Source organism: Chinchilla lanigera, unplaced genomic scaffold, assembly GCF_000276665.1.
Source record: "Chinchilla lanigera isolate Chin_1 unplaced genomic scaffold, ChiLan1.0 scaffold00011, whole genome shotgun sequence".
NCBI lineage: Eukaryota > Metazoa > Chordata > Mammalia > Rodentia > Chinchillidae > Chinchilla > Chinchilla lanigera.
The window spans coordinates 21,173,854-21,199,093 of NW_004955412.1; the positions used below are offsets into that span (position 1 = coordinate 21,173,854).

Genomic DNA, 25,240 nt, shown 5'->3' on the forward strand with positions numbered 1-25,240 from the left:
ATGGGGGTGCATGCCTGTAATCCCAGAATTCCAGGAGGCTGAGGCAGAAGGGTCACTGGTTCTGACCTAGCCTAGGCAACTAAGCAACTTAACAAGACCACACCTCAAAATAAAATAAAGTAAAATAAAATAAAATAAAAACAGAAGAAGGGCCAAGAATGTAGTTCAGTGCCAAGACACTGGGTTCAATTCTCAGTACCACCAAAAACAAAAACAAAACAAATCAACAACCTTAATGTAATCATATCTGCAAAATCTTCTTCACTATGTAAAGTAACATATTCCAGATTTGGAGGGTTAAGGGATAGATTTTCTTCTTATCACGTATGGCAAAGTATAAGTCAGTTTTTCTTTAAATTATTGTGAAAAACAAACCCATAACCTAAAATTTACTGTGTCTGCCACTGATTTTTCAGTAATGCTAAGTGAAACTATACCTATTGAACAATTTTCTTATTTTATTCCTTCCCCACCTCCTGGAAACCATCATTCAACTTTCTGTTTCCAGGACCCTGACTGCTGTAGATGTGCCATACAGGTAGGATCACGTAGTATTTGTCCTTTTGCTACTGCTTATTTCACTCAGCACAGTATTTTCAAGATTAATCCAAATTATGTATAGATTGACTTTTTAAAATTAAGCTTCTTGGTAAGCTAACCTTGAATTTCTAGGCTAAAGGCCATTTGGTCATCACTTATATTTTTTATATATTGCTGAATTTTATTTGGTAAAATTTTTGCTAAGAATTTTTGTGTCTATGTTCTTAAGGGATAATGGTTTATAGTTTGTTTTCATTTTTGTTTTCTTTCATTTCCGACATGATGTCGTCCTTTGGTTTTGGTGTCTAGATAATGCTGGGTTTCTAAAATAAGTTTGGAAGTGTAATCTCTTTTATTTTCTGCAATAATATTTGTAGAGTAGATACTATTTTTCTTAAATGTTTAGTATGCTGGAAATGGTTGTACTTGTTCACGAGAACTTGTTAAATTTTCAGGAATTTTGTGAATCAATTGTTAATAGAGCCACTATTAAATCATTTATGTTTAAAACAAAATATTTATGTTCACTTATTACTAGCCATACTATTGACAATATTCAAGACTATTCCATCAATGTGGCATTTTACCCTATATAATTCCATGATTAATGACATCACATTGGTATCAGTAGAAATTTTCAAATGCTACAAAACAGGACACACACACACCAAGAGCTACATGTAAAACATGCATTGGTGAAGCCATCTGATCCTGGAGATTTCATTATAGGAAGGCCTTTTTTTTTTCTTAATTATGAATTTAATTCCTTTAATAAATATGGGATACTCCAACCATGTCTTGAGTGACCTTTGCCGTTTGTGTTTCAAAAAATATGTATGTTTCATTGAAACTGCTGAATAAGATTGTCATGTAGTTGTTCTGAACATTCCCTTAGTTTTTTTTCAGTGACTGTAATATCTGTAGTGACATGCTTTGTTTCACTCCTGATACTGGTAATTTGTATCTTCTTTCTTTGTTTTTCTAAATCAGGCTAAATTATTATCAATTTCATTAGTCCTTCTGTCATGTAAACCCTAAGGTTAGGGTCCAATATTTTGGGCTGCCTTGACATCTGGTAAAACTGAGAGGGCCTCATCTAGCCTAACAGCAAGTACCCCTTCGGGTTCTGCTCCTGTGGTAAAGGTTCCCTAAACAAATCCTTTTCATCAAGAGGACAAGGTACAGTTCACTTATCCAGAAATAGAAATATTTACTTCCTTACCAGCCTATGAAATTATTCACAAAATTCAATCATATCCTCCTGTAGGAACCACAGAGCACCCCTATGCCCTTGGTACCACTTCCCACAGCCTCTGGTTATTAACTGTACCTCCCAATGCAACACCCTTGTGGTTGCTCATGTGGTACTTCTGAAAAAAGCACAAAAATGAGGTGGAAGAAACATATACCAACTCCAACAGGCAACAAGGTCAAATTAACTCTGTATTGTAGTGTTGGAGAAAACATTTTTAAAATGATCAACATGTTTACAAGAAAGACTGAGCAGAATCTGACTCAAGGGTTAAGACTGCAAAAGAGAGAGCCACAAGATGAAGACAGAGATTCCAAGCCTTTAATTCCATTTTAGTCATCCATCAGATGCGAGTAGATACTCGTGGAGAGTCAGAGTTCTTAGCCAAAGCAGCCTTCAGGTTGCTGGGGAGCAGTGTAGGCAACTGTCATCATAGCCCCCACATTAGAGGTGTTGCCTACAGCAAAGCTAGTGGGAAACTAACACTGTAATGAATTGTTCAGTTATATGGCCTCCAAACTTAGTCACGTATACCTGACTAAAAGCAAGGGAAACTGGAGGGCTTATTTAGATTTTTTTCTTGGCAACAATTCCTCATTTTAGGTAAACATTCTGCTTTTGTGGTTTTATCAGGGCCTTACGATGGGTCTGTGTGTGCCACGCTTCAAAGGGAAGCTAGGAGTGTATTCTGTCATCCAAGACTTCTGTCCCACCTCTGCACACCATGGGGTCCCTGAATGTCTCAAGTAGGTGTGACTGATAAACTAATGTCAGGTGCTGCAGTCTGCCATTCCCTTAACTGTAGCATGGGAATTCCTCCCGAACCAAATGGGTGATCAGGAAACAATTAGAATACTTTCCAAAGAGTAAGTTCAGGATTTCTTGGACTTTTCAGTTTATCTCACTGTTTTCTATTTCATTGATTTCTACTTTCATTTTTTATTTCCTTTATTTTGTTTAATTAGGTTTGGTTTTCTCAACTTTTTTTGTTTCCCTTCTGTAGATGATCAGATAATACATTTGAGAATACTTTTTTCTAATATAAGCATTTAATGCTCTTTATATCTAGGAACTTACTTAGCGATACTGGTATCCTAGAAATTTTTATATGTTATGTGTTTGGTTTTCAATTCAGTTAGAATCATTTTCTAATTGCCTTTTTATTTGGTTTGTTTAAAAATGTGCTGCCTAATTTCCAAAGATTTGGTAAATTTTCTAGATATGTTTTGGCTACTGGTTTCATCATGTTCACAGAATGTACTTTGTTTTATTTAAAATTTCTTTAACCTTGATGTTGGTTTTATATTGTATATCATGTATGTAATATAAATATACAATATAAGATAAGATACTGTGTATCTTGGAAAAATCTTCCTTGTTTGGTATCTTTTGTTTCACACTTTCTTTTATTGGTACACACTGGTTATATAGGTTAATGTGTTTAATTTTGGCAGATTTGTACATACACATAACATGCTTTATTTTCATTCCCCCTCATCACCCTATCCCCTTTACTTTACAAAAATGTACATTCTGTTGTTGTTGGATACAGTTCTCTATAAATGTCAATTAGACCAAGCTGATGATATCATTCAACACCCAAAATATATATCTTCTACTTGTTCTACCAGTTACTGAGAAGAGTAACTAAAAATTATATATTTAACAATAAATTATATATTATAAATTAAGAACTATAATTATAAATTTGCTTATTTCTCTTTTCTAATCTATCAAATTTTGCTACATACAGTTTGAAATGGTTATTAAATTTATGGTTTTTATGTCGTATTGATTATTTGATCCATATTTCACTATGCAATATTTCTCCCCATTCCTTATGATATTCTTTGGTCTGAAGTCTACTTTGACCAATATTAATATAATCTACTTGATATGTTTTACTTGGCATATATTTTCCTATCATTTTACTTTCAATCTACTGGTACAATTATATTTAGAGTACATTTTTGTATAACGGTATGCAGTTGAGTCTTGCTTTTTTATTCACTCTGATAATCTCTGAAATTTAGTTGGGGTATTCAGACCATTTACATTTATTGTAATTATCATCTTTGCTACATGTAACCTGCCTTTTGCCTAATGTCTATTATTAGTACAATGTGCTCTATGGTCTTTTTTTTTTTAACCTCTTTTCTGCCTCTTTTGAGAATAATTTAAGATTTTTTATGATTTCTTATTATCTCCACAATTGGTGTATCAGTTGCTTCTCTTTATCTTAATGTTAATGGTGGCACTAAATTTTACACTAGATTATTTCTTAAAATAGTCTTTATTATTTCACATATAGTTTAAAACAGGAGTCAGCAATTGTTTTTTGTAGAAAGGGTCAGATAATATTTTAATTTTTGTGGGTTCTATAGTCTCTGTTGCAATACTCAACTCTGCTATTATAGCCACAGCCTATACAGAAATGAATTAGTATGTTTGTTTCAATAAAATTTTATTTCCAGACATGAAAAATTTGAATTTCACATAATTTTCACATGTCACAAAATATTATTCATCTTCTGATTTTTTCTCAACTGTTTAAAAAATGTAAGAAACACACAGCTCTTGGACCATAGAATAATATGTGAACAACTAGATTTGTCTCATGAGCCTTAATTTGCCAACTTCTTTTATAAAAGCTTTATAACAATATACATTTCCTTCCTCTCATCTTTTGTGTTATTATTGTCACATAATTTTACTTCTATGTATGTTATAAATCTAAAATATTTTGCTGTTATTGTTACATCAAATATTAAACTTCTAAATGAGAGTTCTGCCTTTTCCTCAAAGTCAAAATGAACATGACAGGAAAGGTAAAGAGTTTGAATCAATTCAGGACATTGAAACAGCCATAACAGCAACTGAAGACACACAAAAGAGCACTTCCAGAACTGCTTCAGAAAGTGGCAAGAACAATGGGATAAGTGTGTTTTAAGTGGAGGGGGAGCAGTTAGGGGGCATTTTTGAGGAGATTAAAGGTAATGTGTCTTTCACCGTAATACATTTTTAAAATTTAAACATTCAGCGTTATTTCTGGGTTATACCTCATATTTTATACTGCTGATCTTCAAGTTCATTGATTCTCTGTTCTTCATGTTTAATCTGTTAATTCCATCTGTCTTAATTACTTTTCTTGCTTCTGGGACAAAATACTAGACACTCACAAGTTAAAGGGGGAAAGATTTATTTCAGTTCACAGATTGTAAAGGTTTCAGTTCATAGTCCGTTGGCTCAAGGCAGGCTGGCATGGCAGAGGGGAATCACAGAGGAGAAACAGTCCATGGAAGGATAGGTAGAAAGCAGTAAGGAGCAGCAGCAACCTTCCCTTTCCCTTTTATCCCATCTAGGCTACAAGCCTTTTGGTGTGCCACCCACACCCAGGGTGGGGATTCCATTATCCACACTCAGAACTATGTTAAACAAATTTACTCAGACACCAAAAGCCTTCACCTATGAGCACATAATTCTTTGGGGGAGCATCTAGGTGTAAACCATAACATTATCACTATATTTTTTAATTTCAGAAATTACATTTTTCCTCTCTAGAAGTCCTACTTGGATCATTTGGTGTTTTTATTTGATGGTAGGTTGGTTGGGTTTTTTTATGTTGTTTTTATTTTATTTTATTTTTCAGTCCTGGGAATTGAAACCAGGGTCTCATGCATGCTAGGCAAGCACTCTAACACTGAGCTATAGTCCCAGTCTTTTTTACTTTTTTATTTTGAGAAAAAAGATCTCACTAAGTTGTCCCGGCTGGCCTCAAATTTACAATTCTCCATGTCATTATCCCAAGTAGACTTTTTAGGGTCTTTTTATATTACTGTGGTACCTCAGTTCACAAACTTAATTCTTTCCATGATTCTGGTCACAAACTGAATTGGATGAGAACTGAAATAAATTCAACAGTTAGGTTCAATACTGACCTTATAGAAAAATTTGATTTGGTTCTCATCCACTTCGGTTTGCAACCAGAATCATGGAAAGAATGAAGTTTGTAAACCTAGGTACCACTGTATTTATTTCTCTCTCCTTTTGTTCATGGTTTCCTCTGTTCTTTAACCTTTAAAGCAAATTTATAACTCCTTTAATTCTCCTATTAACTTTATTACATCCACTTTTCTATTAGTTAATTTATCCAGTCACCTCCCAAAAGCCCCACCTATGAGCATATGAAGCTTTGGGGGGACATCTAGATCCAAGCCATAGCAGGTTAACAGGTCTGTTTACCTTCTATCTCCCTGCTTTGTGACCCAGAAAGCTCCAGGCCATAAGCTGAAGCAATAATAGGGTCTCTTCATTCCTTCCCCTTTTCTCAAGGATGGTAGCCTTGTACTGACCGTTACCTAATACCTAAAAAAATTATTTCATTTGTTTTTTCCAATTTTACACTTGTTAAAGGTGGGAAAGCAAATAGAGTCCTTGTTATTCCACTGTGCTAAAAACAGAAGGATTTATTCATGAGCAATTTTTTTATTTTAATGAAGGCTAATTTATCATATTTCACTTATACTTAGTGATCTGGGTTCCACTCAAAAGAACTATGCTTAATTTTGAGTCAGAAAAGTTTTCTACTAGGCTTGCTCTTTAAAAAAAAACTATAGTTTTAGCTACTAAGTTTAGATTTATGATTAGGTTCAACTGTGTGTGTGTGTGTGTGTGTGTGTGTGTGTGTGTGTGTGTGTGTGCATGCACACATGCGTACATTACTGGGGATTGAGTCCAGGAGTGCTGAATTACATTCCCAGTTCATTTATTTTTTAAGACAGAATCTCACTAAGTTACCTAAGCTGGCCTTGAGCTTATGATCCTCCTGCCTCAGCCTTCTGTGTAGCTGAGATTACAGGTATATGCCATGGTACCTGGCAAATTTTTTGATATATGGTGTAGGATTTAGGAGAAAAAGCTCATTTTTTTTCCCCTGGGTAAACATGCCCAATTATTTCTGTATCATTTGTTTGAAAGTTTTCTTTTCTCTATAGAATTAGTTTGTCTGAAATTAATTAACTGTTAATGTGGGCCGGTTTCTAGAATATCTGTTGTATTTCATTGATCTACTTATCTCTTGATACACTTGTGGCAACACTGTATTGCTGTAGCTTTATTATGAAATATTATAGTAAACCAGTACAAATTATCAAGCTTTGTTTTTCTTTTGGGGGAGGATTTGATATTTTTGGTACTTCCATATATTTTCAGTAAGCCTATAAAATGCTAGCAGCAAAGCCCTCTAGGATTATGACAGGAATGCATTAAAACTATAGATTAATTTGGCAAAAGAAATTGTATCAGTGTTGAATCTTCCTGCTCATTAATGTCTCTCCATTTACTTAGGTATTTAATTTAACTCAGCAATGTTTTATATTTTTCAGTGTACAGTTCTTGCATATCTTTTATTAAAGATTGTCCTAAGTTTTTCGTTACTTATAATTCTCCCATAATTGAAAATTTTCCTCTTTCAATTGCTTTTTCAATTGTTGGTATGTAGAAAGACAATTTATTTGTATACATTAATCTTCCTAAATTCACTTGTAAATTATAGTAAGATTTTTATACTCATACCATACTTCTTCCTTTCAAATATCTATTTCTTTTTCTTGCTTTGTTGCAGTGGTTATGATCTCATATACAAATTTGAGTAGAAGCATTGAAAGTACACATCCTGATTTTTTTCTTCATCTGTATGCAGTGTTCAGTCTTTTGCCAGTAAGAATGATTTTAGCTGTAGCTGTTTCATAAATGCCCTTTATGAGATTGAGAAAACTGCATTTATTTTCCCAGTTTTCTAAAAATTTTTAACATGACTAAGTGGAAATTTTTCAAGTGTTTCCTATGCATTTATTGATATAATAATGTAGGGATCTAACTTAATTTCACCATAGCCATCTTGGTTGTAACCACCAGTTTGCCCACCAAGTGAACCTAGCTCACATTCCAAAAAACAAAAAGTAATTAAGATAAAACAAAGGAAAAAACAAAGTAATTAAGATAGTCAGCCAAGCATTTTGTGCCATGCTTGGACTATTTCTTAACTGATGTTTGACTTTTTTTTGTAGGTTTTTATTTTGTTTTTTTAAGAAAATCTTGCTATGTAATACAGTCTGATTTTGAACTGGTGATCTTCCTGCCCCAGCACTCTGTGCAGAGGGTGATTACAGGTGTGTGTCACCACACTAGCTTTATAAATAGGTTTTAGAAAGCCCAGGTACGTTGCAGTTAGCAAGCTTTGTCTTGTTTACTATAAACCCCTTTTTTCTGCCTTAGGATATCGAGATCCTTCTGTTTTGCTCCCACTGAAGGTACACTGTCATAAATGTGTCTATAAGTTCCTAATAAATTACACTTCGTGCAAGCCTGGATTTGTCTGCCTCTTTCTTCAATCTCTCAGCATCTTTGGCAACTGGTTCTTGCATACAAGGTTTCTCTGAAATAAATAATACAAACTTTGTATTTTATTCTTTTAGAGGTAGATTACAATAATTGATTTTAAAGCATAAGATGTGTAACCTCACTTAGTCAGATACATGTTCATTTTTATACATATATCCCCAATTTACAAAGGGTCAATCTTTCATTTTTCAATTTTGTGTTGATGGTAACATGTCAGTAAAGACTATTATCAAATTTTGATTTTTGATCTTTTTTATACTATGTAATATTCTCATGATGATGAGTAGCAGTAGGGAGCCACAGTTTCCAGTAAATCACAAGATCATGAGGATAAGTAAAAATATGTACTATGTTGTTAAGCTATGATGACTAGCTTAGGTGTGTTGTTGATTTCTAACTTCATTGTGCTATGATCTGATGCTATGTATGAGATAATTTCAATTCTTTTACATTTACTTAAAGCTGATTTATTGACTAGTATGTGGTCTATTTTGGAGAAAGTTACATGTGCTGCTGAAGATATGTGTATTTTGTTGTTGTTGGATAGAACACTGTGGATATCTATTAAGTCTATTTGTTTGAAGGTTTTGTTCAACTATGATATTTCTTCATTTGATTTTTTTTATCCAGGTGATCTCTATCTACTTGTGATTGATATTGAGGTCCCCCATTATAATTGTGTCTAGTTGATATTTTATGTACAGTAGTACTTTTTCTATGAAGTTGAGTGCACTACTCTTTGGTGCATATATGTTAATAATTATTATCTCTTCTTGTTAGAGTGTTCCCTTAATAAATGTGTAGTGATCTTTGCCTTTTTTGATCGTTTTTGGCTTGAAGTCCATTTGCCTGAATGTAACATAGCTATATTTACCTTTTTTTGGTTCCTGTTGCATGGAATATTGTTTTCCATCCTTTGACTAAATTAATTTTTTAGCCTATGAGTTTGTTTTTGGGGTTAAATGTGTTTCTTATATACAGCATACTGTTGGATTTTGTTTCTCGATCTGTTCTGCCAATCTGTGTCTTTTGACTGGGGAATTGAGACTATTTACATTGAGAGTTATTAATAGTAAGTATTGACTTATTTCTATTATTACCTTACCTTCCTGTTGTTGACTCCCTATCATTTCCTTCTACTAACGGCTCACCCTATATGGTATTGGTATTCTTTGAGAAATTTTTTCATTGTTAGCTTTGTTGTCTCTTTCTAGGATGTCCTTGAGAATCTTTTGGAGTGTTGGTTTGGTACTCATAAATTTCTTTAAGTGCTCATTGTCATAAATATGTCTTATTTCTCCATCAAATTTGAAAGATAGTTTTGCAGACTGTGTCAGTCAAGATTGGAAATTGTTTTATTTTAGGGCTTGAAACACTTCATGTTTTCTTGGCCTTTAAGGTTTGTGTTGAGAAGTATGCTGTAGTTCTCATGGGTTTTCCCTTGTAAGTGATCTGTAAGTGATCTTACAGATCTATAAGTGATCTACAAGTGAACTTTTCTAAACTTTTAAGTTTCTGTTCTTGTGTTGGACTTCCAGAAATTTGACTATAACATGTCATGGAGTTCTTTTCTAATCATAGCTACCTGAAGTTCTATATGCCTCATTTACTGTACGTTAAATTCATCTTATTTGGAAAATTTTCAGCTATTATTCACTTAGCATACTTTTTATGCCATTTGCCCTATCTAATGATTTTTTACTAATTCCAGCTAATCATAGATTAGCCTGCATCATCTAGAGGTTGTTGGATCCATTTTTCATGTTTTCTTGTTTTTAAGATGCCTCTTATTAATTGATCACTTACAAAAGCTCTGTCTTCTAGTTCTGAGATTCTGTCCTCACATTGATCACTTCTGCTGCCCATACTTTCAATAGAATTTTTAAATCTACTGAATTTCTGTTTGGAACTCCTTTATGGACTTAAATTTTTTTCTATACTGCTCATGCATGTTTTTGGGTTTTTTATTTTGTTTTGTTTTATGGTATTTGGGGGTTTTTTTGTACCAGGAATCATGTTTTACATGCATCATTTTGTTTATCTCTCCTATGTTTTTATTAGTGTCTTCTTTAAACTTGCTGATGATTTTAATTGGCCCAATATTTTCTTACTCACATCTTTTTGATCTTGCCAATTGCCTTATTGAACTGTTTGTTATTTCTCCTGATGCTATTTTAAATAATTTAGGTGTGAAGATTTTGGTTTCCTCTTTTTCAATATCCCATCAATCAGCTTTAGAAGAGTTGGGAGTTTTGTAGGGCATTTTGTTGGTTTGTCTTTTCATGTTTTTATGTTTGCTTGTTTGTTCATTTGCTTTGTATTGAGGCTTATGGATTTATTGTAGTGGAATGTTTTGTTCCTAGCATGGAGATCTCTTTAGTTAATGTCTACTTTTCAGTGGTGTCCTTTGGGTATGGCTAATTATTGGCCTTTGCTTCTGTCCCAGGATCCAACTGCCTTCATTTATTCGAGATGGGAGGTTGTAGCATGTTTAGCCCAGTACCCAGTTCTCCCAGAATGGGTCACAGTATTGTTAATAACTTCTAGGCAATATAGATATTGGCACCTCAAGAATACTAATGAATTGCAACAGCTATGACATGTTGGCCATAGTAATAAAATCAGCATCAATTACAGCATTAAATACAAATGGAGTAGTGTTAAACCTTAAGGACCAATAAAGTGCCTCCTTTGTCCATAGAAATCTGAGCTATAATTATACTATGAACACTAAAACAAACCAAATATTGATTTACAAAAGATATCTATCAAAAGGAACAACTATACTCTACTAACAATAGCACATTATTCAACAGCAATAACATAAATATAACTGTGGTATTTACCTAGAGATTCATAAAGCTTAGTAGTTATCCTAGTAAAGTTGGAGGGAGTCGGGAGCTGGAGAATGAAAAAAAAAACAAAATTTGAAAAATTACTTGATAGAATATGGGAAGGAAGAGAGAAAAGGAAGATAGGAAGTCCTCTTCAGGAGTAAAGGAAATTAATAGTGATAGAGAACCATCACTGGAAAGGTGAACAAGAAAGAAGATAAACAGCAAAACAGGGAATAAAAGAAAAAGAAGGAAGGAAAACAAAGCTGGCAGGGGAAATGAGGAAAGGCAAAAAAGAGCTAAAAGAAGAGAAAAAAGGTGGGAGAAAAACTCCAGACTCTCAAAAACCTGATGAAGCAAAAATAAAAATAATACAAAAATAGGAAAATCAAGAAAGGAGTGTGTCAAAGAAAAAAATTCGTGAATTATTGAGTGAATGGTTTCTTTTCCCAATCTGCATTCTTGGAATCCAGCCAGACATGATTTTCTGTGCCTACCTTTAGGGCCTTAGAGTCTTTGAAGTGCCCTCTGTTCATCTCCCCCTAGACTGTCGTTACTGTTTAAGCCAAGGTACGTCCTTGCTCCTGATGGTAGGTGGGGAAGGCCATCAGACCTCTGTTCTCTGCTGAATGTAGGCTGCAAGGAAGAGTTTCAACTGGGCTGTTGGATTTAATGTTGACAGTTGTGGGATCTGGTTGCTCCTTTTTCTCCATGGGTGTTGCCTTTATCCAGGACTGGGTCAGTTGGTTAGTCTTTGCCTCTGCTGTGCCATGCCAGGCTCCTGTCAGGCCTGGGCATGGTTCTGCCATTGCAGGTCTGCTCTCTCATGGGTGGGAGCAGAGCCCTGCTCCTCTGGCCCAGTCCCCTCTCTCACATAGGGGATGCTCTACTATGAGGCTGCTCTCTCACGTTTTGGAGGGTTCATGTTCCAGGTCTGCTCTTTCACTTTGTGGATGGGATATTTGCTGCTCCTCCAGCACCGGTCTGCTCTCTCAGGTTTGGTATGTTAAATGCATTTTTTACTTATGATATTTTCAATGTATGATTAGTTTACTGGGACACAACCCCACTGTAAGTTGGGAAATACCTGTATATTGTTGGATTCAGTCTGAAATTAAATTAAAAAGTTTTAATAATTCATGGGTCTGGGTCAAAGGAAAGAATGATAGAAATTAGAAAGTACTTTAAACTAAACAACAATAAAAATACACATATCAAAATTTTATTTAATTTCCAATTATTTAGAAACTTTCTAAATATTGTACTGCTTTCTAATTTAATTCTAGTTTGTTCAGAAATATTTACAGAATTTAAATATTTTTAAATGTATTGATACTTCTTATTTTTTCCAACATATGACTCAGCGTGGTGTTCTACAGGCACTTGAGGGGCAAAGGAGTTTTCAGTATGTGTTATGTGTAATATTCTATAAATGTCAACTCAGCCAGGAGAATCAGTGGTACCATTCAGATCCTCTTTCTTCTAATTTTTGTCTAATTATGTCATCTGTTACTGAGAAAGTACGGTAAAACCAGCAACTGTGATTGTGAATTTGTCTTTCTTTTGTTCTTTTTTCTTTTGTTCTCTCCGTTTTTGCTTCATGTATTTTGAAGCTCTCGTATTAGATTTTGCACAGCTTATAATGACTATTACTAGCTTTTAGAACATATTTATAATTATTATGCTTCTCTAATGTATTGACCTCTTGTCATTAATGAAATATCGCTTTCATTTTTTCTAATAGTCTTTGTCTTAGAGTCTCTTGTGTATAATATTAATATAGTAACTCCAGCTTTTTAGTAAGTTGGGTTTGAATGGTGTATCAGAGTTCATCTGAAGAAACAGAACCTACTGGAGATCTCTATTTGTATGTTCATACAGGTCTACAGCTGTGTGTGTGTGTGTGTGTGTGTGTGTGTGTGTGTGTGTGTAGGGGAGAAAAGAGGGGAGAGAGAGTGAGAAAGTTTAAGTGACTGGCTGGTGTGATGTGCAGCTGGAAAGTCTGAAGTCCGTTGGAGAGGGCAGGCTGGCAGGCTGGCAGGCTGGCAGAAGCTGAGGCACTAGCCTATTCCCACAGGCATAATTTCTTACTTTTGCAAAACTTCAATTATGCTTTCTAAAGCTTTTTAACCAATTGGATAAAACTCAGATTCTGGAAGATAATCTCCTTTACTTTAAGTCAAGTGGTGATGTTAATCACTTTTATAATACGCCTTCACAGCAATGCCTAGATTACAGTAACTAAACACAGGGACTGAGTACTACAGCCAAGCCAAGCTGAAATATGAAATGAACCATTATGAAAGGTATACCTCTGTTTCATCCTTTAACTTTACATTGTTTTGATATTTCAAGTGCATCTCTTATATTCAGCACATACTTATCTATTTCTTTGTCCAATACTTATCTATTTCTTTGTCCAGTCTCTGGTGTGGTTTCCATGTATTCATTATGTTTTGGTCAGATAATCTACAACTTCTGATTAAAGTGTTTAATTTAAGCAAGATACAGTGGCTCATACCTATAATCCCGGCTACTTGGAAGGCTGAGACAGGAGGATAGCAAGTTTGAGCTCAGTTTGAATGACTTAGTGAGACCCTGTCTCAAAATAAAAAATTAAAAGGCCTGGACTTATAGTTCAGTGGGAGAGCACCCCTGGATTCAATCCTCAGTACCCAAAAAAATGTGCTGAATTCATCCCTTTAGGTCTCATATTTTCTGTTTGTTTTCAATTTATTTCATTTGTTCTCTTGTTTTTCCTCTCCTGACTTCTTTGTAACTAGTCAAATATTTTACTGTTTTATTTTTATGCTTCTATCGCTTCTCAGCCTTTTGGCTAAGATCAAGTGTATTTTTATGCTTCTACAAGCTTTTTGACTATGTTCTGTGCATTTTAGAAGTCCAGTTATAATAATATAAATCTTTAATGTAGCACAGTGCATATAGTTAATGTTACAGTGATTCATACAAAATATGGGAATCTTGCTATATGTACATATATATATATATATATATTTCCATTTACCTCCATACTTCACACTACTTTTTATTATATATTAACATATATAGGTAATAAACCCCCTCATTACAGAATTATAATTTTTGCTCTAAACAGTCCTATTTCTTTCAGTGAATGTGGGTAGAGATAAGACAGAATATGCATAACCTTTTATATTAACCCTCACACTTATCATGTCTGATCTTTGTTTTTCCTATAAGTCTGAGTTGCCATCTGGTGCCATTATCCTTCAGCCTGAAAAACTTTCTTTAATATTTCTTGTAGTGCAGTTGTGCCCCTAATGAATTCTCTTTACTTTTAGCTTAAAGTGTATTTTGTCTTCATTTTGAAATCAGTTTTGCTGAACATAAAACTCCACGTTAGCAGACGTTTTTCTCTTTTTTTCTTTTTTCATCATTTTAACGATGCTGCTCAGTCATGTTGTGGCTGCCATGATGTCTAATGAGAGGATGGCCGTCAAATTGGCCTCACTGCTCATTGCTGGATGCTTTCAGAGTATTCTCACCATCTTCGGATGTCAGCAGTTGGTCATTAGGTGGTCTGGTGTGGTTTTCTGTGTATCCATCTTGCCTGGCATTTCCTGATCCTCTTAGATCTCTTAAATTGACGCCTTTCAACAAAACACATTATGTTTTGGTCATTATTTCCTGAAATATTGTTCAGGACATTCTCTTTCCTCTTCTGCTTTAACTTCAATTACATTCATCTTAGACTGTTTGGTGTGGTGCACTGTCCTCCAAAGTGCTCTGCATTTTTAAAAAATACACTTCTCTGTGTCCCTCCAATAGAATCATTTCTATTAGTCTGCCTACGAGTTCACTGACTCTGTTTCCTGCTGTCTCCATTCTGCTCTTAGGCTCATCCTGTGAATTTTTCATTTCACTTTTGGGACTTTCCAGCTCTATAATGTCCATTTGGTTATTTTATTATAGTATTTATTTTTCTGCCAGGATTATCCTTCTTCTCATTTATAATCCATATATTTTCTTTTAAATTCTCATTCATAGTTTAACAGCTGCTTTAAAGTCTTTGATCATTGCAATACCCAGATCTCTCAAATTTGGGTTCAACTGGTTGATTTTTAATTGAGTATGGGCTATGCTTTCCTGTTTCTTTGCATGTTTAATTCTCAGTAAATACTAGATATTGAATGATATGCTAATGATGTTTTGGAGTCTGTTAAATTTCTTTGCAGGGTCATCTTTATTCCAGCTCTCAGTTAATGTGGCTGGACTCAAACTCCAAATTCGGTCTCCCTTGGGGCGAGCAACATCTGAAATCTTTGGTCAGTTCTTTCACCTTCTAGCTCCCTGATGTCTCATGGTACTTGATAGTGCAGCAATCAGCCAAGGATTTGATCCAATTTTATATAGGTAGATTCTGCATAGATTTTGGATTTGACCTTCTTCAGTACCTTGCCATTGACACCTGCCTTCCTCCATTTTCTGGTCTCTCTTCCCTATTACCCCAAGCTAGGAGGATCCACCACCGGTTCCTCGCCTGTGACGTGCCCTCAGAAATAGGCTGCTCATGCAGAAATCTGACTCCTTGAGGTCATTTTTATCAAGGGAAGACATTCCTTCAGTTTCTGATCAATTTTAGTTATTCTCTACTGTCTTCCAATAATTGTTTTATTTTTATTTTTATTTTTATTTTTTGGTTTTTCTCCGGTACCAGGAACCGAACTCACGACCTTGCGCTTGCCAATGCAGGTGCTTTTGCCGCTGAGCTAAATCCCCAGCCCCCCAATAATTGTTTTAAATCATTTGTCTAGTAGGATGTGGTGGTACATGCTTGTAACCCCAGCTCTCAGGTGGCTGAATCAAGAGGATTGGGAGTTTGAGCCAGCCTGGGCTGCAAAGTGATACCCTGTATCCAAAAAATTTTAAAAATTAGTTTTGTCTATATTTTGTAGCTTTTTTATAGTTTTCTGTTGCTGGCATCTTCTCAGGGGCTGAGCGTGGGGACAGTCTATAGTCCAACAAGACTACTTTTCCATAAACTAGCCTCTATTATCTCTTTTTGTACAGTAGGAGACTGAAGCTCACCATAGCAATGGTGTGACTGGCTCAAAGTCTTACTGCTAATAATCACTATCCAAGTCTTCCACAGCTGATTGATAGGAGGGCATTTTTTTTCTTCTTTTGAAATGCTCCCATCCCCCTCCCTTTTCTCACCCTGCAAAGTTTTGCTCTGAATCTTGTGTGAGGTGTGAACATCCCACTGACTATCCAGGCCAGCAGGGTGAACCTATGGTGATATACACCATATTGTGGAATGGTTCTGAAAATCATAGAGAAGAATGTGTATCGTTTTCAAGTTGTAAAGTTTATGAACGACAGTCGTCCTCTTTGTCGTCAGTGTCTGATGTTGATGACAGATGGTGAAGCTACCCACATGAGTGAGGTGAATTTCATCATCAACTGGGGTAGGAGGAAGCCTCCAGGTTGGTCTTCTGAGAGTTTGATTGGGAAGTAACCCCACAGGAAGGGTACAGAGGTGACCCAAGAGGCTTTCCATAAGTAGGAAGCTGAAAAGTTGTGAAAACTTACAAGTCAGTTACAGGATCAAGGGTATGTGCAGAGAAGCAGGACCAACTGCAGAACCAGAAACAAGAAATCCAAGTATCCGATGAGCACCCTAGTTGAAGAAAACCTATAGGAATAAAAAAGCCATGGGTGTCATGACTCCAGAAAAAGAAGAGGCAAGATGTTCCCATGCCATTCAGCAGTTCCTGGGGGAGGCCTGCTATGACCTGGAGAATAGGTTCATTCCAAGTGCCAGAAAGGAATGCTCTGTTGGAAGATGGGGACAGTACCTCAGGCCTCACTAAGGACTTCCTGGTGACACTTCACAAGAATGGATGAACCATCATTTGTTATGAATATGAGGCCCCCAAAAAGACTTACTCTGCATCCCAGAGAAGGTGCAGATGCTGGCAGACCCAGGCTCTGCACACACTTTACATTCATTGCAGTAGTAGCTAACATGCCTGGCCAGGCAGTGTTCTAACTTATGTGTGCGTCTTCCAGATGTCTCCATACTTGTGAGGCTGTCTCACAGCAACTCTGTGAAAACCTCACACACTACATTGCCATTTTGCTTTCTCGTTCAGTCTTCAGGAGGTTTATCAAGAGTCAGTTCCCTAAAGATAGATGTCTCAGGTTGTGCTCCAGATCTGAAAGCTCTGGATTTGCAAGCAAGGGTTTGCAAGCAAGGGGCCAACCACAAATTGTGGTGACCCTGCTTCCCACATACGCAAGTAACTGGCTGCAGCCTTCTGAGGCCTGGCATGGGGTCCCACCAGGCACCTGGCTTTGCGCGTGGTGGCAGTGGTTATGGTCACAGCTTAGCAATGGTGTGGCCAGTTTGGACAGTGTCTCAGGACCGGCACACCCCGGGGTTTGGCGGGGGGGGGGGGTGCCCTATGAGGGAAAGGGGTCCTGGATTCAGCAAATGAGGACTTCAGGTAGTTGCAGGAAGGAGAGGGGCTGCACAATGTGTAACTCTAGATTCTGCTTGAATGTGATCCTTTTGCCATCACCGTCCCAGCTTTATCTGGAGCACCCCATCTGGTGTCTCCACAGTGACTGGCTCAGTCTGAATTATTCTCCATGCAGCAGCCCTAGGAATCTTTCAGAAACATAAACCTTATCTCACCACCACCTGGCTCGCTTACCAACCCTAATCCTGCATGGCCTCCACTACTCTCAGGGCAGAGACCCAAGTCCTTACGGAAGGCCAAAGCCCTGCAGCCTGCAAAACACACACACACACACACACACACACACACACACACACACACACGCACACACACACAGCACACTCAGAGCTAAGCACACGCAGGTGCTTTGTGACTGAATGGCCACCCTAGCCAGAGACTTGGCTCTAAGTGACATCCTAATGCCTCCTTGGTTGCTGAAGCAGATCAAAAGAGCTCAAGTCAAAGTCCTTCCTAAAGCTCCAAAGTGCTATCCAAGTGGTGGGCATCCTTCTTCCCCAAGTGGAAGGCGGGAAGGAAGGAGGGAAACAAAGACCCACAAACGGGGCGCGGCTGGGCACGGAAGAGCGCGCGCCCCCGTGCGGCGAGGCGCGGCGGTGGCCGTGGAGGACAGGCCGTGGGAGCGGTGGGAAGCCAGCTGCGTCCAGGCTCTCAGCACGGCTGGGCCTGCCCTAGCTCGCTCGGGCTTTGATGATTGCTCCTGCCCCAACCCCCACCCCTCGCAAAGACCTGTTGCACGGCCAGCCCCAGGATGAGCTTTATGACCTGCCTCGGGTTCCCGGTAGCAGGCAGAGGACTGCTCTGAAATCCACTGTCCCATCTGGTTGTTCTCCTCTTCAAGGGAAATTCCCCTTTTGCAAGCTGAGGGTGTGGGTGTGTGGTGTGTGTTGGTAGTGCCGTCAGGCTGGGTTCTACTATTCGTTAAGTAGCCCTTCTCCTCTCTTTGCAGATAGGCACTATGTTGGATTAATTCATTTCCCATCCCTAATACCAACTGCCGCCTGGCACAGAGCAGGCAATCAGCAAAGGCTTACTGAATGGGCATGTGGGCTCATTTTCTGCTCTCTAGTGGGCATGTATTATCTGCATTGTTCTCATGGAGGAACTTGAGGCCTAGAATGGTCACCTGCCCAGGACCACGCAGCCTGGAAGTGAATAGGTACAGAGACACTGGGTGGGTGGGTAAGATGAACTACTCACAGGAGTGTCCCTAAGCTTGGTGGGGTCCCTAAATCCCCAGCTGCAGGGCAGAGCGGCCACCCTGACAGGCAGGCTCAGACCACCAGGGCCATCAGGTAGGGACCTGCAAGCAGTAGCAGTGGGGGCAGCTTTTGAAATGGCATCTGCTGTACTGATGCCTGGCAGGATTTGGACACCAAGTGGCCCCTTGGTGGGGTTGCTCTGAGGAAGAGTCTCCTGATCTTTTTCACCACAGGGAAATAACAGTACCCACGCCACACTGGAGAGAGGGAATGGGCCATTTTCAGCCAGAGGCTGAGAACCCAGGGCCCTTGGAAGGACCAGGTGTGGGAGGTTCTGTGTTAACCGCACCCCTGTAACCCTGTCTTGGCACACAGGCATACCACGCCTCGGTTAGGACTCTGCTCTCAGGGAGATGAGACTGGACAACCTATCACCCCTCTGAGGAAGAATGCCCGCCTCTCACAGGGAGCCTCAACGCCATGGCTTCCTGCTCACAGCCTTCCTTCATCTCCTTAAGCTCCCACTCCCCAGCAGGACCTGGAGCCCTGTTCCCTGCCCCAAATCTCCCTCCACTGATTGCACAGCCCCACTGTCTATCCAGGCCAACTCCCTTATGCAGGCTGTTGGGTGCAGTGGTGTAAGATATGGGCTGTGGAATTAGATGGTCTGGGCTCCACTCCTGGCTCCCGCATCTCCTATGTGGCCCTGAGCCAGTTCCTTTATTTCTCTGTGCTTCTCGTTTTCTGTATAAAAGGAAAGAGATGATCATCTTTCTCACAGGACTGTTGTGAGGCCAGTGGGCTCGCTGCTTCCAACACGAGGAAGATGCACGCTGAGAGTTAGATAGACCCTGGTGACACACACAGACAGCTTAGTAACCCTGTCCTCACCCTATGCAGTGCCCTGCCTGACTCTTATAATCAGCTCTCAGCTTGCATCAGCACCTCTGGCAGACTGGTGGTGTCTCATCTCCATGGTGGAATTGACAAAACCCTGGGAAAGACCCCCTGTCTACACAAGGATTGGCACTAAGTGCCGCTGGGGTTGGGCCTGGGCAATCAAAAGCCAGGGATTCCACAATGCCTTCATTACCTGTCATGTCCAGGGTACTGGGACAGTAGGGTCAGGTCACTGGCCAATGGCATAGCCTCTAAGGTGTTTATCTGAGCCCCCTGAGAACCAGTCTATCCACTTCCTTTATCTCCTATCTCTGAACTTGGCCTAGCAGACAGATTTCTGTGGCGGAATAGAACAACTTCCACCCAGTAAGTTCTCTGTTGTCCAATTACAGTCTCTCCTACTGCAGTGCGCCATTTATTGCGCTCTGCCTGAGAGGTGACAGAGGACAGATCTTCGCCCTCCTACTTGCCCCGGGCCAGGAAGATGATGACAAAATTGGGAAAAGAGGCACTCTTGAACATCAGAGTGAATAAAGAAGAGGGCTGAGGGACTCAGAGGACTCTCAGCCGGCCCTTCCTTGGGGTACAGGAGCCTGGGATCCAGAGCGATGCCCTGCAGTTCAGCGTGACTACCTCCTCAGGGTACACAGCTTGGCATACTTTGGCACCTGGCCTGCTGGTTCTCTTGTCCATGACAGATGTGCACAGACATATCCACACAGAGACCAGCCCTCCCAGGGTCAGCCGGCAAAGGTCCCTGGATGGAGGAGGCCAGGGAAATGAGTGGAGCTGTAGCTCTAAGATATGGCCTGGGGGCCTGGCCCTCTGGGGCTGGCTCTGAGGTGTTCCAAGGTGAGGGTTCATCCTGATCTGGATAAGCTCCCAGCACAGGAGGCCATCCCCACCACTCAGAGACCTAGTCAAATGAGGACTGAGACAGTGGTCGCTTATTCTGCCCCGCTGACTCTTCAGCACTGCTGTTCCTCTGAGGGTTGGCGGGAGAAAACAAGGGTTGGTAGCAGGGGAAGCTCTCCTGAATACAGCTAGGGCACAGCACAGATCTACAAGGCTGTACTTGCCCCTCTACCTCCAGTGTGTCCCTAGTGATGCCCCTTGGAGAACCAGGAATGGTGGGAAGGAAAAACAGCCCAGCGTATAGCCCAGGAGGAGGCTGCAGTAGCCTGAGCAGGTGGAAAACAGAGGGCCTCAGAAGAGTGAAGCACATCACTGCCCCTTCCTTGCTGGGGGCCTAGAAATTCTTTGGCCAGTCAGTCTTGCCCGGGCCTTTAGGCACGCTGGAGTCTGTGATCTCTTTAAAATGAAAGGGAGCTGGCCCAGCCCCCCTGTTAGTGCCCGGTGGTGTGGGCAGGTAGGGAAAGGTGCCATGAGAGAAAGAGAGAAGTGTCACCAACACCTCTTTCCACCTCCCTGAGATCCTGCTCTCTCATTGGCTGGGCTTGCTGGAAAGCCAGATGTGGTCAATAAGTTCTTTCTTGCCCCACCTACGATGAGGTCTAACAGCATTTCTCTATCTCAGAAACTAGCTGCTTTCGGTAGGACAAAGCACCTTTAATCTGTGACACTGGGCAAGACCTCACCTCTCTATTATTGGCCAACCTTTGGGGACAGATCTGGAGATAAACACTTGCCTGCACTCTGCACTAACCCTGTGAGGTGTTGCATTTCACAGGTGAGAAAACTGAGGCTCTAAAAGGTTACGTATGATTAAGTTGCTGGTGTGGAGCTAGGAGATGAGCAGGGGCAGGTCTGGGCCACTGTTCCACACTGAAGAAAGCATTGGTATGTCGAATTCCCAGAGCAGCTGTGGGGAGTGAGGAGATCCCTGCCCCGCACATGGAAGATTCACGTAAGAATCCTTCTATTTTGATTTGTTGTTTTGTTTTGTTTGTTCCACTACCTTTCACAGGGAATCAACTGTGGTTCCTCATCCTCGCCACCGGGTGTCTCCAAGCCACTGCTCAGTCACCCAGGGCCGAGGCTTCCTCTGCGGCAGCTCTTCCTTGAGTCTGGCTAAATCCTTACTACTACTCCTTGGCCTGTTTCCTCCTGGATTGTCCTCAGGGGAGGTGGGTCATGATTCCTGCGGATCCTGAGAGCTGTCATCACCCCTCAAAGGGTTCAGCTGAGGGACCTATAACAAAACAGTCACTTTCCACATGGGCCCTCATCCTGAGGATTCCCAGGGTGGCCTGCTCTCTGACTTCCTCCAAGTTTTCCAGCCACTCCATACCCTGCTGGGAGTCTCCAGTAGCACACAGTCTCAGGAGAGTCGTGAAGAAAGAGCTTTAGGAAATCCTGGGCCCTCCAGGATGGGATTGGACTGACCTAGAGAGAGGCTAATGTCATCTGCTCAGGGGCCCACTCCAACCTGTCATAGCAACTGCTAACCTCTATGTGCTTCCTGTCCCCCACAGTCCATTTTCCCCCCAGAATAACAACCAGAAAAGTCATGATTTTCTCCCTTTGGAAGAGTCACTGAGACAGTGTAGATGGAAAATATTTTGTAAGCTCTCTATTGCAATATAAATATTGGTTGCCAAAGATAGGGAAACTGAGGTCCTGCGAGGTTAAACGGATTCCCAAAGCCACAGAGCAAGTCAGTGGTGGCCCCAAGACAGAAGACAGGATCTCCTGACCGCACCCAGTGATTCTCCCAAGAAATTACACTTGGCTTTTGGGATGGCCTCTCTGTGTATCCTAGTCCAAGATGCTGAAAAGTAGCAGATCAGAAATCCTAAGGAAAAAGAAGCCAGGAGTGTAGATATCTAGGATCCTGGAGCCAGGGTGATTGAAGGCTATTAATAGAGTATTAATTGGAGGAGGGGGCCAGGGAGGTGTCTGGCTTTGATTAGGCCCCAAGGCCATCTGAAGAATCAGGCTCTGGAGGTTGGCTGACTTTGTGGAGGGCAGATGGCATGAATTACGAGGGGTTTCCATGGCACAGTGCCTCTGAAAGGTGAGGGAGTGGGGAATCTCTTCCCTAGCAGTCTATACCCATCTCATCTGCTCTAAACACTGTTATACCTCCCTGCCTCTCACACAGGACCCACCTCCACCTGGCCCACCAAAATCACACTCTGAGGGTCTGAGAGGATATGCCACCACCAGAAGGAGAGGGACCCTCAGCTCTTCCCACAGGAGCCAGTTCAGGAAAGTGGTAGCAGCCTGGAGCCACTGTATAAATGGATAAACCAACATCTGGCCCGTGAGTCATGAGCAGCCAGCACTGACCATGGCCATGTGCCATTGGTCCCCAACCTAACTACAGGTCTTGGACAGTCATCAGACCAAATCCTTGACGAGCTCGGTGAGCCTGCAGTCCAAATGTCTCCCCAGAGGCCCAAGACCATATGGGTAAGTGAACGCAGTGCTGGACTTGAACCCTAGACTCTCTCTCTCTCTCTCTCTCTCTCTCTCTCTCTCTCTCTCTCTTTCTCTCTCTCTCTCTCTTTCTCTCTCTCTCTCTCTCAGAACTAAACCCAGATCTCACACATAATAGATACAGGCCCTGCCCATGAGCTACACACACTTTTTATTTCTTCCTGTTGAGATACGGTCTGCTAAGTTGCCCAGGCTAGCCTCAGACTCCTAACTCTTCATGCACTCTCTCTCAACTTTAGTTTCCTCATGTAACCAACAGTGCCTCACAGCTGAAATGGAATGAAATGTTGGCTGAAAAGGCTTTGAAAACTTAAAACCATAATGCAAATGGTCAGCATCCCTGGGGTTTCAGGAGCAAAGTTGGGGAGCCCAGGGAGTTCCCTGGGACCAGGCCAGGGGCTTTGCTCTGTGAGGACTCAGCTGACACTTTCTCGCCCACACAAGCCCTCTGCTTTGTAGCTCTGTTCAGGGTGCAGACAGTGCTCATCCCCAACAAGCATCACTAGGATGGATTATTCTGAAAAGAAAACAAACAAACAAACAAACCTCTCTCCATGCATTTTAAAGACCAACAAATTATTTTCAATCACCCTCTAAGAGATTATGCACATCATTGCATTTCACTCCCACATGGGGTGGCGGTAGGACAGGGGGAGTATGGATAGAGGGTTGACAACCAGCTCTCCCACCACTGTAGATACAATCTTATGGAGTTAGAAAATAACCTAAGCAATGTCTATCAAATTTAGGTACTTACCTCTGTGGCAACGATCCCTCTTCTAGAAATTGCCTGGATGGGTCCATTCAAGACTGACCACTGCAGCTTTGTAATAACAAAGGACTGAAATCAACCTAAATGCCTTCCATAAGGAAATGAGGTAGATAAATTAAGCTATCCTTATTATATTATACCAGGCAAACAGTAAAATAGATTTATATGTGTATATAAGTAAATATATATGTGTATAAATTAAGTAGATTTACACGAAAATCTCTAAAATGTATTTTTAAGAGCAAAGCAAATGAAATAGTGTATATAATATATTCCTGTTTACAGGAGAGACAGAGGGAGCATAGAATTGTTTTTAAGTGGTCAAACGAAGATCCTTGTACTTGCTAGACACATGGTAGACCTGCGAGCTCCACCCCCAGCCAGAAAACTTTTAAATAATACACAAATGCTGTTATGGTAGTTGCCTGCAGATTGAGAAGTAGGTGGCCTGCAATAAAGGAAGACTTATTTTTATCATATTCCTATTTTAGCATATGTACATGTGCTGTTTGTTCACCCAGATGAAGGAAGAAGAAAAAGCGGAAGAAAAAGAAGAAGCCAGTCTAGAAACAAAACTGCCGGGTTTAACTACATTTCTCAACTCCATCTACATCGCTACTTCCCAGTCTTTCTCCTATTTTCTTCCCCCACAGGGGCAGAACCCACTTAAACCTCAGTTTCCACTGCAGTCGCATCCCCTGAGGACACCTCCCCTCCTCATGGTGAGGACCAACACCTCCCTTTCATGCCCAGCCACAGAAGCTTCAAGGGTCCCCCACACAAGGACCTCAAATGCTTGGAGCAGGGGAGTTGCCCCAGGCAGAGCCCTGTGAGAAAGCCAAGGGGCTTGGTTTCCTATTAAGTCCCTTGAAGGAGTGGCAGTTAAACACTAAGCTTCAAAGAGTTTAGGATTTTCAAAAATCGCTTTTGGGGAATAAGCAGCTTTTTATTGGAGGTGTCAGACATTAATGAGAGCTCTGGATCTTTCCCAGCCTATGGAGCATTCTCTCCCTCCTTCTCCGCCCCCACTCTTTCCAGCAACCAGCAAGGCCCCCTTTGATGAATCAAGACAGGCCAAGTGTTCAGGAGCATTCCTGTCCCACTTCTAAGCCCACCCCACCCGCTTCACTTCAGAAGCTGAGGACCCATGGGGAGGGCAGTGGGAAGCCAAAGGCAGGGCTGGGGAGCAGGCTCCGACACAAGCCAATAGGCCAGTCCTGCTTACCTGTTCCTCTGGGAAAGAATGAACAGTTCTGAGGCCCTGCTCTGTGCCAGCTCCACACACCATCACTCTCTCTGTAAAGCAATTGCGCTCTTAGATGTACTGAGATCCTTAAACAGAAAGAGTCGTAGAAGCACCATTTTGTCCAACTAAGTCATTACAAATGAGCTTTTTTTGACCACATTTCTAATGG

The 25,240-nt window shown here is 40.5% G+C and overlaps 1 long non-coding RNA gene across 1 annotated transcript in view; it reads right to left on the reverse strand.

Moving 5' to 3' along the window:
• Positions 1-16,409: 16,409 nt before the first annotated feature.
• The window catches only part of LOC106147866, a 28,194-nt gene continuing 19,363 nt past the window's right edge, over positions 16,410-25,240 (reverse strand). The window contains exon 4 of the long non-coding RNA XR_001232870.1: positions 16,410-16,702. This is a non-coding gene — a long non-coding RNA (uncharacterized LOC106147866). The remainder of the gene's footprint in view (positions 16,703-25,240) is intronic.